The 17,348-nt window shown below is 40.6% G+C and overlaps 1 long non-coding RNA gene across 1 annotated transcript; it reads left to right on the plus strand.

Moving 5' to 3' along the window:
* Nucleotides 1-607: 607 nt before the first annotated feature.
* On the plus strand, nucleotides 608-14,572 carry 4930442J19Rik (RIKEN cDNA 4930442J19 gene). Its single transcript, NR_040747.1, has 6 exons — nucleotides 608-663; nucleotides 7,051-7,204; nucleotides 12,664-12,841; nucleotides 12,918-13,176; nucleotides 13,270-13,340; nucleotides 13,825-14,572. It is a non-coding gene; the product is annotated as an RIKEN cDNA 4930442J19 gene (long non-coding RNA).
* Nucleotides 14,573-17,348: the final 2,776 nt, after the last annotated feature.

Below are 17,348 nucleotides of genomic sequence, written 5' to 3' on the forward strand. Positions count from 1 at the left end.
GAAGCTTGAGGGGACACAGGGTATTTAGAAAGTGTATAAATATAACCAACAGACAGTGGACAACACTCTGGCACTGGTTCACCTTGCCACTCTTTAAACCTCATTTTCTCTACTATATTGCCAATATTCAATTTTCTCTCATGTATAAACACATTCCCTTCTTCCTAGAACCTAAACAACTGTGCAATTGACACATCTGGAATTCTGGATAACCTTGGAATACAAAGGTCATCCTGATGGGGACACGAACCTCCTCCACTGGGAAAACTGAAGCTCACTGTGTTGTGTGCTCATTGCAAACTCAAGTTGGACTGTCTTTCTACCCGAAATGATGACTTTATTCTTTCCTGTATTGCATGTAGGTAGGAGAAAGGGGCCTTCCATGTTTTTAATCCCCGTTGATGTCGGGGGCACAAAGGACTCTGGGTGAGGCAGCTGTGGTGCATTATATTTGAACAGCAAAGGCTTCTGGGTGAGGCAGTTGGTGTGCATTATATTCGAGCGCAAAGGCTTCTGGGTAAGGCAGTTAACAAACTTTGCCGTTGCTCCTGCGCAAAGGCCTCTGGTTGAAGCCGTTGGTGGGCAGTGCTGCTGCCTGTTCTTGGAGGACTCCTTTGGACCCCGAGGTTGTAAGCTCAAGCGGGTTGTTGTTTCAAATGAAAAGTAGGTAAATGTAGTAAATGTCTAAAATTTTAGCCGTCTAAAAGTTTAGACATTTAACTAAAGTATCTGATATCTACCTAATAGAAATATTTACTGCAGGAGAACGTTACTGTTTTTTTTTTTCACCTTTATATGAGCTTCTTGGCGACAAGCGTTGGTTTCTTAAACCAGGTGTAGTACACAGTGCAGCACCATTTAATTTCCTTACTTGACTTGTAAAGTAGTTAAGAGCATAGCCTGCCCATTACATTTTTGTACATATCTGAAGCATGTTACTCCATGATTTTAAAGGCACCTTCTTTATGATGGAAGGATATGCCAGCAATTAATGGTGGGATGGTTTCAGAGGAGGGAGGGGAAGTAAGATTTCTAGGACTGCTGTAACAAACTTGAGTTAAGGTAAATTTTATTTATTTATTTATTTATTTATTTATTTATTTATTCATTCATTCATTTATTTTCGAGACAGGGTTTCTCTGTGTAGCCCCAGCTGTCCTGGAACTCACTTTGTAGACCAGGCTGGCCTCGAACTCTGAAATCCGCCTGCCTCTGCCTCCTAAGTGCTAGGATTAAAGGCATGCACCACCACTGCCCGGCTAAGGTAAATAAATTGCCTCACACACTGGTGTCTAGGAGTGTAAAAGCAAGGTTTTTTTCTGGGCTGGGTGCTCTGGAAGGTCTTAGCTTATGTTAGCTTCAGATATTGTTTTGCAATACTAGGTGTCTTTTGGCTTTTGGCTCACCATAAATACACTGTCTGCCTGTTTTTCCATTAAACTATGTGCTTTACTTTGTAAATGAAGTCCACGGGATTAGAGCCCACTCTAATCTCATGAATTCAACTTGGTTACATCTTGAAAGATTCTTAGCATGGTTGAATCTAAACTGTGCCCCATAGACTTGTGTTTTGAATTCTTGTTTGGTCTTCTCTCAAGCTTTGCTATTTGGGGAGAATTTGGAAGTTTCTGGACAATGGAAGGTGGGTCTTACTGGTTTTGACCCATGAAAATATCTTAGATTCCCTCTGCTTCTTTGACCCCTGCAGTGTGTGTGAATAGTGCTGTGTCCTCCACTCTGCTGCCACTATGTCCTTGTGCTCAAGCTCACAGGGTCAAGCAAATATAAACACTGGTACAGTTTGTCAAAATGATTAAGTCATCTCTTCCATTACTTTTATCAGAAATTTGTCAGAACTATGCAAAATAACTAATACACCCTTAGTTCTAACATTGTTGCCTTAACAGGTTCTGTAGTTAGAACTTAACACATAATTTTAGGAGCAAGGAATTCAATCTACTGAAACATACAATCATAATAGCAGTTGCCATAAAAATTACCTTTGACCAAGGAGAATGTCAATTGGTAAAGTGCTCTTGGTTGTGAGAATGAAGACCTTATTCTTGATACCCTGCACCTATGTAGACTAGGTAAGTAGTTTTTCTGATTATCCTGGCCCTGGGGAGAGGAAGACCATCTTCCCTAGAGCTCACTGGCTTGCCAGTCTAGCTAAGTTGCTGATTCCCAAGTGGCAGTGAGAGAGTCTGCCACGAAGGAAAGGGTAGAAAACCATCGGGTGAGTGGCTCCTGAAGCGTTTGATATTTGGTTTCTGTGCATGCACAGGCCTGCCCCTCCTGCTTCCAATATCTTCATTTTAACTGTCTTGCTATCCTGTTCACTTCTCTTGGTTTTTTTTTGGGGGGGGGTTGGTGGGAGGAGGAAAGGGTTTATTCAGCTTACACTTCCACATTACTGTTCATTACAGAAGGAAGTCAGGATAGGAACTCACACAGAGTGGGAATTTGGAGGCAGGAGTGGATGCATAGCCATGGAGGAATGTTGCTTACTGGCTTGCTTAACACTGCTTTGCTTGCCTTTTTTTTCCTTCAGTCTCAAATCTATGGTGTTTTTACTTCAAATACAATAAATTTTTTTAACTATCTTGTGTAGACTTTTTTTTTACCATTTGTCTTTTTTGTTAGATATTTTCTTCATTTATAGTTTAAATGCTATCCCTGAAGCCCCCCTCCCTTCCCCTCTCCTCCTGCTCCCCAACCCACCCACTCCCACTTTCTGGCCCTGGCAATCCTCTGTATTGGGGCATAATGACCTTTGCAGTACCAAGGGCTTCTCCTCTCACTGATGGCCAACTAGGCCATCCTCTGCTACATATGCAGCTAGAGACACAGCTCTGGGGGTCCTGGTTAGTTCATATTGTTGTTCCTCCTATAGGGTTGACCATTTTTTAAAATATAAGATACACCTAACATCCAGTCCATCATCTTGGACAATTAAATAGAACACTCTGTCATTTATCCTAACATAAAAGACTTATAACTCCATATGTTATGTCCTGATTTTGCTTGTATACTATCTGAGAACTATATTCTCAAATACATTTTCTCAGTGTTAAATAGCCTGGGTTGGCTATGAGACTATAAGTAGTCTTTCTTATTTGTTTGTTTGTTTTGTTTTGTTTTTCGAGACAGGGTTTCTCTGTTTAGGCCTGGCTGTCCTGGAACTCACTTTGTAGACCAGGCTGGCCTCCAACTCAGAAATCTGCCTGCCTCTTCCTCCCTAGTGCTGGGATTAAAGGTGTATGCCACCACGCCCGGCAATATGTAGTCTTTCAACACCATCAGAAAATTGAGCAACATTATCTGAAAATATACAAAGCCTAACACAGCTTCCAGAACTAAGACAAGTTGTAGAGAGAGCTGCCTACCTATACAGCTCCAGTCAGTGAGGAAGTTGGAGCATCAGTTTTCAGCCTTCTTGCCCAGGGTCATCTGACAGTCCTTTGAAAAACAGGAATTGTTAAGGACTACCTCATTCTGTCTCAGCAGAACTAAGCTGTCCTAACCTGTAAATTGTGTCCTCTCAAGAATGGTATAGATCTGCAGGAATGATAGGCAATTTCTGCCCAGTGGCCTCCTAGCTGCAATGTACTATCTTACCTGGAGGTAGAGATGCTCAATTTCTTCTTTGAATCCCCAAAGTGGGACTTCTAGGAGCAGATAGGTCTCATCAACAAAATAATAAATAACATTATATATCATATTCTGTGGATTTTTGATGTTTTTGAAAACCAACTATCTATGTCAATTAATCTGGACTGTTGTCTGTTAACTACTCTCAGCTAGTTCTAATTAAGTTGTCTGAAAACACCCTAACAATAAACTTAGAATCCTGAATTTGCTATTTTGCCCTTAACTAGCCGGCTTAAACATCTCAGATCAGTTTCTAATGACAGGACTGGGTGGAAACCTTGTACTTTTAAAGTTTTTGTATCAATAGAAGAAATTTATACCAATGCTAACCTTGATTCTGTATCGACATAAATTCTATACCAAAATAAGAAATTATGACTTCAATTTAGTAAGTATTGTAAAGATTTCTAGCAAATGCAATTATTATTACACAATCAATTGTAGCTATTTCTTCACTGTTTTAATTATGACCATTTCAACATTCCCCAGGAAGACAACTAGAATAACCACATCTAGACCCCAAAGTCCAGAAAACTGGGGCAAAGACTCTTCATAACTTCTCCAAGCTGAATATGGGTGATGGGATATATTTGAAGTGGGGAAGTGTAGGGAAATTGGGGGAGCTGGTTGGCCTTAAAAGGACCACACCAATGATTGTTTTAGTGTCTGGTGTCTGTATCTTGACTGGATCTGGCTAAAAGTTCAAGAGATCAGAAGTTGAAAGCAGGTCAGTTCAACATCCCTGCCGATGATAGTCACTAAGGCTGTATATTCTGTAATATACAAATCTCAAAACAAAGTTTTAATATTATCAAGATATCTTTTTGTTTGACTCTCTTGAATCTAGACCTTTAGGGGTCTCCCTTCATCATATCTGATCCATATGGTTCTGGAAGGTGTATACACACTAATCACCTTATCTAAAAACACAAAGACAAAACCTTTCTCCCCAATCAGCATATCCTTGGGCCAGTAACCAGAAAAATCTTAATTTTGACCTCTCTCCCAAAAGACTAATATACCACAATATTCAAAATCACATCCAGTGGAAATTAACACAGTCTAAAACAAATGAAGTAAACTAAAATACTGTATGTGCCTATTCTTAGCCTTTTTCTATTTTGCCATGCTAGGAAATTAACCTAAAATTCCCATGGAGTCCATGTTCAAAGAATGAGTTATCCTGCAGGACTTCAAATCTTCCCTAAACAATTGTTTTCATACAATTTCCCTGCTATCCTAAAAACATTTTGCTTAGTGTAAAAACCTATTTCAGGCCTTTTTCCTAATCTTTCATGTCAGGATAATCAACCCAAAATTCCAGTAGAGCCCACGTTCAAAGAATATGAGTTAATTATCCTGCAGACCTTATTTTACCATCTTTAAAACAATTAATTCACACTTCCATCTGGCCGTGTTTATAAGCAGGGAGCTTGTCAAACCAGGATTTTAACCAAAGTTCCCATGGATCCCACATTAGAAAGAATATGAGTATCGTGTAAGATTTATTAGAACATTATACCATCTTTAAGGCAATTAATTCAATTTTCACTAGTATCTGCCTATAAGAAGCAAGTAAAGTAGATTTACTGATTAAGCTCTCTGCCTAGAGCAGCCATCCTGTTATACTCTCTAACAGCTGTGCTCTCTTCCTGGAGCCACAGACTTATCTAGTCTTTAGTCTATGGCTTTTTATTGGGGAATTGAGTCCATTGATGTTAAGAGATATAAAGCAAAAGTGATTGTTGCTTCCTGTTATTTTTGATGTTCTTTTTATGTTTGTGTGTCTACCTTCTTCTGGGTTTATTGAAAGAAGATTACTTACTTGCTTTGTCTAGTTCCTTCCTTGAGGTGGCATTTTCCATCTATTATCCTTTGTAGGGTTGGATTTCTGGTAAGATATTGTGTAAATTTGGTTTTGTAATGGAATATCTTGGTTTCTCCATGTATGGTAATTGAGAGTTTTTCTGGGCATAGTAGGCATCTGGCATTTATGTGCTCTTAATTTCTGTATGACATCTGCCCAGGATCTTTGACCTATCATAGTCTCTGGTGAGAAGTCTGGTGCAATTCTGATAGGTCTGCATTTATATATTAGTTGACCTTTTTCCCTTACTGCTTTTAATATTCTTTCTTTGTTTTGTGCATTTGGTGTTTTGATTATTATGTGATGGGAGGAATTTCTTTTCTGGTCCAAACTATTTGGAATTCTGTGGGCTCCTTGTATGTTCATGGGCATCTCTTTCTTTAGGTTAGGGAAGTTTTCTTCTATAATTTTATTGAAGATATTTACTGGCCCTTTAAGTTGGGGATCTTCACTCTTTTCTATACCTATTATCCTTTGGTTTGGTCTTCTCATTGTGTCCTGGATTTCCTGGATGGTTTGGGGTAGGAGCTTTTTGCATTTTGCATTTTCTCTGACAGTTGTGTCAATGTTTTCTATGGTATCTTCTGCCCCCGAGATTCTCTCTTCACAGTATGTGAATTACATCTCTGGATTCTGGTTCTCTTCTGGCTCCTTCATTGGCCTTTGGTCCATGGCAAGGCAAATGTCTCTTGAGGGCATGGATATTGGTGTGGTTGTGTCCAGGGAGAAAACACAAGCATAGTTTCACTTCTTGTAAGAAGAGGAGTGGGAAACTGTCATTGAGAGGTTATTGGGTCCCTCCATGTAACCAATGGGAGGGAAGTGTTCCTCGGCAAAAGTTTCCAATGTTTGGTAGCAGAGCTCAGCCTTTGCTCACTGAAGGAGAGAAAGATCTAATGAAATAGGATTGGCATCAATGCTAGGTGTGGATCTCTTTTGGATTCTTGGGACAGGAGCCAAGCAAGTGCTCCTTTAAGGAGTGATTTGTTCTCTTTATGATTGTTTGTCCTTGAAGATGATAGGGTATCCCAAAGGAGTGACTGATCCTCCACGAGGATAACAACTGCTGAACTATTCAAATGAGTAAGAATGTCTATTGCCAGACAAGAGTGTCCACAGCACTCCCCTTATTAATATTGTTGATTTCATGGCCTTAATAGAATGATAGGCCTTTTCTCCTGTCATGGCCACCTCGTATAGAAGGCAGAGTAAATATTTACCACAACACGTACATATCTAAGATTACCAAAGGCTGGGTAATGGATGATATCATTGTCAGATTGCATTGGGGAGTAGACCTCTAGGGTTAACTTCTTATAAGCCAAGAGGCCCCAATGGTTCAAGGGGTGTGAACATTGCACTGTATCTTGTAAAATGTGTATATTGTGACATGGGCAATTTGGGCAAGAGATTATGAAAATTCTGAGGGGAAAGGTGAAATTGTTGGTGTAACATTCTAGCTTGTTTTAACAATTCCATCCACAGCCGTAATCATGGCATCAGGTCTCTCATTTCCTTTTGTTAATTTGTAGGCAATATAGAATGTGATCGTATATGAGAGATGAATCAGAGATGTGCCCTGTTCTTTAAATACTCCTGGATAGGATCATGCTACAGTTAAAGCAGGTGTTAACTATGGGGGACCAGTTGACCAGTGATTAGTTCCGATTGTTTCCTGCCTTTTAGGTAGGTATTTAAGTTTTAAGATCGTTTTTTCACAATGATGAAAGTGTCCCTGATTGTTCTTGAATTGTTGGCATAAAAAAGTTCTCCAAAGACTACACAATGCTATTTGTTTCTTTGAATGCAAACTGAGACCTCACTGATTCCTCGATACTACTTCTGCCAATATGTCTACTTGGTATCCACCCTGGATATCGAGTCATCTAAGAACCCTAAATCTTGTTAAACTTGAGTAGATATTCAAGGTTCTAAACACTTGATCTTTGAGGAAAACTGATGTTCCTAGTACAGTAGACCCTGCATTCCTGCGCTCATTAAGAGTGGAATAGTATGGCTACTACATGTTTTGATCAAGTGTGGCCTGGTGTCATGGCTAAAGGTAGGTGGCTTGCATCCCCATTGTAGATATAAACTTGGGGACAGATGTGAGTAATGCCACAAATGAGTGGATGTATCCCATGCACAATGTGGAAGACCAATGGACATTGGACAAAGTGGGAGACCAATAGACATTGGAAAATGTAGATAACCTGATACCTTTGATACATGTTCACCAAGTATCAGAAGGGACAGGAAGGAACAGTTGTTGACAGTTGGTAACTCTCATAGTGAGGTTCTGGATACTATCTTCACAATTATGCACTGAGAGAGAAGCCAGGTAACCTGATACCTTTGACAGGATGCATAGTTCTTATCCTTATATGTCACCTATGATTGATATGGCCTGGGTCCATGAACAGGCATCAGCAGTGGTTTGTGACAGTTCTACAGTTGAAAGGTTGTAGGACATTCCTACCTAATAAGAGCATTTTGGATCAAGGTAGAACCAATAAAACTGTGTCAGGTTAGATGAAGATTGATTGAGGAAGAAATGGTTGCTGCTAACATAGTCCGGAGGAATTCCATTTAAAGAGATAGGTGAAGGTGTCTTGGGGAGAATAGCATAGGTGAGAAGGTAGTTACCAGACCCTATAGACTTGTGTACCAGGGGAATCTAAGGCACCAGAAAGAATTCTCTATTGAAGACTGTGGGCTTAGACACTTCTTGTTTTACCTAATATCTTTGAATTGTGATTGAGGAACCCAGGTCCAACACAACTGAATTGCTCAAGGTATTCTGGCATCCCAGAGCAATTTGCCAGAATAGTTATAGATGTCTCAAGAGTTTAGGTTAGGAATTTACAATGTTAAATTATTTTAATTGGCAGGGTTGGTTTTAGGTTTGGGACAAAGGATAAATACACCATTGTTGGTCTTTCCCCAGGAAGACAATAGTTCCACATCTACAAAAAGCCTAATGATATGCACCAGTACCCTAGCAAGTTTGCCTAGTTGTGCTGGACATGCATAGATTAGGATGACTTGTAGGTTCTTTTTAAATTGTAAATGCCCACACTTCATCCCAGAATGGCAGTGAAAGAGCTTACAGTAATCTGCTTCAACTTAGATCAATTACATGTTGTAAAAATGTCTTATACATGAGAGCACAAGCTTCAGTTTTCAAGTGCATGTTCTATGTGGGCTAGAACAGCTAAACTTTAAGGGCGTGAATATAATCTAATATGCTAACATTATGACTATCATAGTATAAAATGTGAGTAAGAAAAGATTAGCGATAAAATATTAAACCTTGAAAATTTTAATCTTGAAGGATCTCCATTAAGTCAGATTTCACCTCTGTTGGCAAGTTTTTCTTTCTATGAAATCCTCAGGTGCTTTCTTGAGATGAGAGTGATGAATCCAGGAAGGAATACCAGCAATATCAATAGTGTTGGGCATCCTTCGTGCACTAATGGAAGTTAGTTTTGAAGTGATGTATCAGCAGCGGTTAGTGTTGATGTGATGTACCAGCACAATGTCAGCAGATTGGAAAAGGTGGTCAGGTAATGAGGGAAAAAAATGGTATCCATAGTTAATTATAGTCCTGTCAGGGATTCAGAGATTGAGGAATCTGTTATCCCCTCTTGACGTATCCAGGGAATTGTGTGTGTGTGTGTGTGTTGGGGGGGGCATCCATGGACTTTAATATGATTAGCTGTCCAGCGGCCATGGTTGTGAGGCTGAGATGAAAAGGGTTTGTTGAACGAATAATTGTTCAGCAGGTGGTCACCGAGTGGATTTGCATAGGGTTTGTGAGGGTATTAACATCAGTTTTAAACAACATTTGATTTATTGATATAGACATAACATTTTCCTTACTATCATATACATGTCCCTAACTTCCATATGCATTAGTCTCTGGCAGAGAGTTCATTACTTTCTGGAAGGTCTCAAGTCTGTCATCAGTGGGTCTCAGCCGTCATCTGTGGGGCTTGGTGTCCTAGAAGCCTTCAGTCAGAAGATGTGTCTGGACAAAGGAAGCTTTACTGCCCTAGGCTGGTCCAGGGAGATGGAGGGTGCTTCTCTCTCTGGCTTGTGGAAGCAGCACTCTATTTCCTCCTTTTATAGTGATAAACCTGTAGAATAATCACAACAGGGGGCAGAATTCCAGCAGGGGGATGTCTGCACAGTGTGGGTAATGTATATATGGAACCTGAAACAGCTTGATTGTGAACATTTTGCTGGTCTGTTGTTATGGTCTTAGAAAAAAGGCCAGAGTGTTTAAGGAACGTAGTCCTGGAAGGAATCCTTTAAGGGGGAATTACATGTGTTTTATTAAGAAAACCAGAGGGAAAGGTTGAGAATTTATGTGCTGTAGATGGACGAGGAAGAATATATCACGGTAATTATGTATCTGGGATATGCAGTAGTAATAATTTGTCTGTAAAAGGAAATTGGTTGTTAATTAGCAATTTAATATTGATTCTTAACATTGATGGTTTGTCCTGTTAGAGTGGATTAAATATGATTTTTGAGGCTTAAAAGGAATTTTAAACAAATTGTAAGTTTTCAGGGGAATTTTAGGTTAGAAGGCAAGAACATAGTTTCAGGTATTCCTGTTAGGGGGGAAAATAAGCATTAAAATAAAGAAGTATAAAAATTTTGAGATAAAAGACAAACATTGTTTCTGGTGTTTCTCTTAGGGAGAAGAACAAGCATTTAAATAAAGAAGTCTTAAAAATTTGGGGGTTAAGGGTTTTAGGCGTGATTTTTTTTTTTAATTCTCAGCAGCAAGAAGAGCTCATTTGTTGTCTTTGTATATTTAGCCCATTTAAATAACACTATGTCTGCCATGTGGCTAGTAACCTCATATGTCCAACTTCCTAGGAGTTCATCCAGGGAATATCTCCCAGCAATGAATACTTCCTGGAGTACCAATCTCTCTACTGAAACTCCCACCTTCTACTTCCTGTCCTTTGGAATGAGCCATCATTTTTTATTGGGAGATTATTCCTCCACACTGTACAAAAGAGATTACTTCTCGGGCACACAGTAATGAAATCTGCTTGGTTGCCATGATTTTGCTCTTTCCAAATTATGATGGTCTCTTTGCATTGGGAAGGCGGGAACACAAGCTGGGTAAACCTTTGGCATTTCTGTTCAGGCCCTTCTGGCACCATTGTCTTTGTGAGACTTTGAGTAAACTCTGGCAGTACCCTCGGAATTGCTCTGGAATATAGCATTTTCTCTTCTGAGCCTCATGGCTTGTGCTCTCACCCCGAACTTCCTTAGTGGAATCCTATAGACAGCCATAAGTGTTCTTAGCAGAAGTGCATGTGAATGAAGATTCCCATAGAGGCCAGAGGTACTGGATACATGGAGCTGAAATTATAACAGTTGTGAGCAACCCTATGTGTGTGCTAGGAATTGAACTTCCATCCTCTAACAGCAGAAAAGGCTCTTAGCCAAATTTCTAACTCCACACACTCCAGATTTTTGTAACCGTGTGCTAATTTATGTCTTATAGTCTTCGCAATCTTAACCTAAATCTGTGGTGAGGTTAGACCAAATTCTCACAATTACGGAAAGATCCAACTGTATCAATTAAATTGAAATCTTAAATTTTTTTAACGTCGGAAGATGATAGACAGCTATTTTTGGGTAATGACTGATTTCCACTTTGCCCAGGTCACTAATAGATTAATGCTGTATGAGGCATTCAAATGATTCCTTAAACGGAGATCACATCTACCCATAGTACAGTTTAGAAACCAAGAAGCTCACCAGTCTCTTGTTTCAACATCTTCATGACTATTTTTGACAAATGGGTTAAAAGTTGTTTGGGAAAGGATAAACTAGTTTTAAGTGAATCTAGTCATCCATGTTTTACATTTTCTATATATGTATTTATATATAGTTATAGTCTCACTACTTAGCCCAGACTAGTATGGAATTTCCTATATAGACTTCAAATGGTGAGAGAAAAAAACCATGGCATTTAATGTAGAAGAATGAAATTAGATGTCTATCTCTGCCTGCATAAAAATCAACTCCAAATGGATAGAAGACCTTCAAGTAAGACCTGACACTCTGAAATTGCAAATGGAATAGTAGGAAAAATTAACCAAAGTGTGGACATAGTTTAGAACTTTGTGAGTTGAACTGCATTTGTCCAGGAAATATGGCCAACCATTGATAAATGAGTAATAAATATCAACATGTGAACTAGTTTAGGAATTTCTTTAATCTTGAAAGCCTCTCTAATTCTAGTTCACATGACAGCAAAGAACATTCTTTGTGCCCTGAAGAAAGTTCTGCTCCCTCAACAGGATAGGAATGGAAGGGCAGAAATACAAGTTGAGGGTGAACCAGATTACTGCTACATAAGTGAGTGCTTTTTGAATAAAGTCAGGGCCCTGGTGAGAATCTCCAATCCCAATCATAAGGCTTTTATAAGATACTGAGATAGGACAACTGCAAAGAGAATTGAGAATATTTCAAAATGAGTTTAAAAAAAACCCCACCCCTTATCCTTTAACAATGTGGCTAGCCTATTTCCACATGTTTATTGAGGAAGAATGTAATTAGGCCTTCTAATTAAAGAGGTCCAAACCTGCCACCACAATAACCAGGATTCTGAACAGGAGGGTCAGGAGTTGTAAGCCAGCCTAGGCAATACAACAAGACCTTTTCTCAGAAATATAAAGGGGAGAAGGATACTGAGCTTTGTGGTCATCTTCTGTAGACTTGAAGGACATTATACTAAGAAAATTAATCTTCAAAAGAGAGGGAAATACTGCCCAAATGAAGTCTGAAACAAAAGTGTCCACTAATGATAAACAATAGTAGAATGTAGAGATGTCTCTAGGATGGAGACTAGGCAGTATGGAAGAGGAAGAGGGCAGAGATCTAATACACAGAATGAAGACAAGAATGTGTCCTGGAGAATTACTGATGCTCTCACAATGGAAAGAGCTTTTCATTTGCAAGGTAGACATGCTGAATAAGTCCAGTGTCTGTAGATTTACATAGGTATAATTTAGTATAACTCAGCAGGTTTTTTTTAAACACACTATAAGTTTATTGTAATAAGTCAATACTCTATGTATTCAGAGTTATTTATGTCCTATATTTTTTTCCAGGTTCCTGGGTATCACACACTTGGTAACACTTCTGCCTAAGAAATTAAACTCTCAGCGCTCTGTGGACATTCTCATTGGCTAATCTTCACTTGAACATACAATACCTAAAATAAGAAATCGGTCAGCTTTGAATATCTCGGACTTGTTGACAGATCGTCTCCATATTTCATTTCTGTAGGTAATGGCTGTTGTCACTGCTTTAGAGGGGACCCAGTATAAAGAGTACCCCTCACCTCACACACAATGTCTCTCAGCTATCTATGTCTTGTATGTCTGGCTCTTTCAGATGACAGTATTTCTTGAGACATCTTACTGGAGAAGTGGTGCCCATGCCTAAGAGACTGAGGGGGCAGTAACACCAATTGACTCTCCTTGCACCATATACTCAGCAGTGGAGGTAGGGGCTTGAGAAGCCCCTTGCCATGGTCACTAGACGCCTACCAGGAGAACTGTCCAGAGTGAGGAAGTTCTCTAAATTCCACATATAGTCTTCTCCAACAACAAAGGGTCAGGGTAAGGTGATGGGTGACCTGGGATCAGAACATGGTTTTCTTCTCTTGTTGATCCCAGTCCGTCTGGCTGATGGAATTTTCTGTGCTCTTCTAGCTCTGGCCCTACTTCTCTGCCAATCAGCAGGAGCCTCTTCCACCAAGGAGATCTGAAAACAAGAGGTTTTGGTAAGACTAACACGTGTATTCAATCATGCCTTCCCCATGGCTTAAGCACGGGAGCATCTTCTGTGTGTCCCTATGGCATCCAGTGTGTTAAGGCTTGAGGGATATCTCCTGCACCAAGCAGATGAAGCTGGCCTCAGGCTTTGTGCCTTGTTGAGTGTGGTCCCAGGAGTTCTTTGGTAACTTCAACACAGGATCTTATAGGCAGCAAAGGCACCAGACTTCTTAAGCCTGCTGCATGGGGACACAAAACCATAGTAACAACAACATACTTGCAGGATATCAGAAAGAAAACAGCATGGGTCTTTGTGTGAGATACATGAGAAAGGCAGGGTATACAAGAGAGTGGCGCTAAAGAGGGGTATGATGCTGGTCCTTAAATCCCTGAGTTTTTGTAGGTGGTGGAAAGTGGCAGGTGACCATTAACCACCCAATGGAAAGCCCTCACTGTCAAACCAGAGGATCTCTGTTGTTTTTCCATCCACAGGTTCTTATTCATGATCATGTTTGGAACCAGATCCAGATATGAATTCAACTGTCAAACACTCCAGACTTCTCCTTGACTCCACTCAGAGGACAGGTGGTGCACCTCACCTTTCATGTGGTCAGATGTCCTATGACAAAATGTTCACCATGGCATGGCAAATGGCTCCGATGAAGCAGTAGAAGAGGTGGTTAGTGTTTTCAAATGAGCGTGGATACAAGAGAAAACTAATTTGAAGGACACCTAAAGTCACATGAAATATGCAAGTACTTTGTTTAGCATGGAGGTTCTCTGGAAAATTCACTAGCATGAACTGTACATAAGTACATCTCAAAGTGTGTGTGTACCTGTGTGTCCCTCCAAAATAGTTTTGATATTGAGAAGTGTGCATCCATATGAGGTTGCAAAGCAACAAGCAAACTCAATAATAGTTACAGTGCTGGGGTGAGTTGTGAAGGTGTCTGAATCTTGGTGGGTTAGGAGCAAGCTGTCCAGCAAGTCAGGATGGTTTTGAGAGCTGCACCAAAAGCAATGGACTCACCTGTTCCTGTCCACTCTCTTCCCTTATGAGCACTCTCTTTGCTCTGTTTCTGACTCTCGCTGGTCAGCTGTCGTCATCTTGGACACAATCACAAGGAGTTCAGGAACTCTGGGGTCTTAATCTGCTTCCAGTATCTACTGTCTCTTCTAATGGCTCATGGGTACATTTGGAGACAGACAGCTGGCCATCTTACCATGCCTGGAAGTTCCTCTAAGGCCCGTCTTCCTGATGGTGACCTGCATGCAGTGGTACCTTCATTCCAGGATTTCTGAGTTACATGGAGCTCCTCACTTGGCTGGAACATTTGTGACACTACCAACCATCATGAAACAACCTAGAGCACAAAGAGGGGAGTCATGAGATCAGACCTGTCTCCTAGACTCCTTGCTGGGTCCTCATGCCCCAGAGGACCCAAGAAGGCTATTACACCCCAATAAACACACTGCTCCTGTGCAGATAGGGGAATAGTTTGCCTTTACTTACAACCTGTGATGTAGATATGGCTTCCCACAGGGGCCAAGCCCTGTGAGAACCCTACCTGATTCTCGCCTGAGCCTGTCTTCATCCTCAACAAGCTGCTATCTACTCTCTGATTCCATCATCCAGGAAGTACAGTGCCTCCAAGTACACTTAAAACAGATACAAGAAAGGGGTTTTCAGTACAAACTTGCAGGACTTATGGCTGGCTCTGCTGGCCCTGTGATGGCATGAGCTCTAAGGCTGATTCCTCCTGAGTGCTCCACTGATCCCTTCACCCACCCTCCCTCAGCATCCTGGCACAGCCTCCAGACACATTCCTCTTCTCTCTACACATAGTCAACTAACACAGGAAGGATACTGTGGGATTGGACTTCTGGTGAAATAATATATTATCACCATGCCCTAAAATGTATATTTTCATAATATCTTTATTTCAAAGCATGTCATTTAATCCAGGAAACGGTTCAATGTGCTAAAGTATTGGCTGCTAAGCCTGGGGACCCTAATCCATTCCCCAGGACAGACATGGTGTAAAGAAAGAACTGACTTCTGCAAGTTAACCTCCTCATACATACCATTGGTAACCATTTTTCCTTTAAATGAGGGATATCTCTTTCTCAAAGATCCTAGATGGAAAATTGCACTGTGGCCTGTGCTCATGCCTCTCACCATGGAAGCCCCCACTGCCTTTTTAACTCATAACCAGAATATTGTTTTTAGCTACACATGCTCTTTTGGATTGGCAAACAGCAATATAAAATCAGTGGTATTTTATAACCCAGTTCTTCAGGGTTTTCCACAGCTGCCTTGTAGAGGGGACCTGGGGTGCAGTCTGAAACCTGCCAGGAAGGTGTACCTTTGATGTATTTGGGAAAGACAGGCTCGACACTATTCATTGTATAGTGGGACCTTTGGACTGGCCCTCCTGCTAGAAAATGGAGGAAATCTATCCTGTGACATCATGTTGTCCTTGGAACCAGTGGTAGTCACATTGTGGAGTTGACCCATGAGGTCCTACTGAGGTGATGTTTGTGAAAGAGATGTGTTGTATTTTTTTTAATTAGATATTTTCTTTATTTGCATTTCAAATGTTATCCCCTTTCCAAGTTTTGCCTCCAAAAATCCCCCATCCACTCCCCTCTATTACTGCTCCCCAACTCACCCACTCCCATCCCCAGTCCTGGTATTCCCCTATAGTTAGGCATAGAACCTTCACAGGACCTAGGGCCTCTCCTCCTATTGATGTCTGACTAGGCCGTCCTGTGCTATATGTACTGCTAGAACCACAAGTTCCGTCATGTGCTTTCTTCATTGATAGTTTAGTTCCAAGGAGCTCTTGTGGTACTGGCTAGTTCATACTGTTTTTCCTCCTATGGAGCTTCAGACCCCTTCAGCTCCTTGGGTACTTTCTCTAGCTCCTTCACTGGGGACCTTGTGCTCTGTCCAATGGATGACTATGAACATCCACTTCTGTATATACCAGGCACTGGCATAGGCCCTCAGGAGACAGCTATATCAGGCTCCTGTCAATAGACTCTTGTTGGCATCTGCCATAGTTTCTGGGTTTGGTGGTTGTTTATGGGATGGATCCCCAAGTGGGGCTGTCTCTGGGTGACCATTCTTTCACTCTCTGCTCTAATTTTGTCTCTGTAACTCCTTACATGGGTACTTTGTTCCCCCTTCTAAGAAGGATTCTGAGCTTCTGGACTAATATCAGTGTGTGCATATCATGTGAGTTCTCTTGAGATTGGGTTACCTCACTCAGGATGATATCCTCCAGATCCATCCATTTGTCTAAGAATTTCATAAATAATTGTTCTTAATAAATGGCTAGTACTTCGTTGTGTAAATGTCCCACATTTTCTGTATCCATTCCTCTGTTGAAGGACATCTGGGTTCTTTCCAGGTCCTGGCTATTATAAATAAGGCTGCTATGAACATAATGGAGCATGTGTCCTTATTACATGTTGGAACATCTTCTGGGCATATGCCCAGGAGTGGCATTGCTGGGTCCTCTTTTGTCCAATTTTCTGAGGAACCACCAAATTGATTTCCAGAATAGTTGTACAAGTTTGCATTCCTACCAGAGATGGAGGAGTGTTCCTCTCCACATTCTTGCCAGCATCTGCTGTCATCTGAGTATTTGATCTTAGCCATTCTGCATGGTATGAGGTGTAATCTCAGGGTTTCTTTGATTTGCATTTCCCTGATGATTAAAGATGTTGATCATTTTTTTAGGTGCTTCTCAGTCATTCGGTATTCCTCAGTTGAAAATTATTTGTTTAGCTGTGTACCAGATTTTTAATAGGCTATTTAGTTTTCTGGAGTCCATCTTCTTGAGTTCTTCATATTTATTGGATTTTATCCCTCTATCAGATTTAGGATTATTAAAGGTCTTTTCCCAATCTGTTGGTTGCCTTTTGGTCTTATAAACAGTGTCCTTCGCCTTACAGAAACTTTGCAATTTTATGAGGTCCCATTTGTTGATTCTTGATCTTACAGCACA

This window comes from Mus musculus, chromosome 2 (assembly GCF_000001635.26).
Source record: "Mus musculus strain C57BL/6J chromosome 2, GRCm38.p6 C57BL/6J".
Classification (NCBI taxonomy): Eukaryota; Metazoa; Chordata; class Mammalia; order Rodentia; family Muridae; genus Mus; species Mus musculus.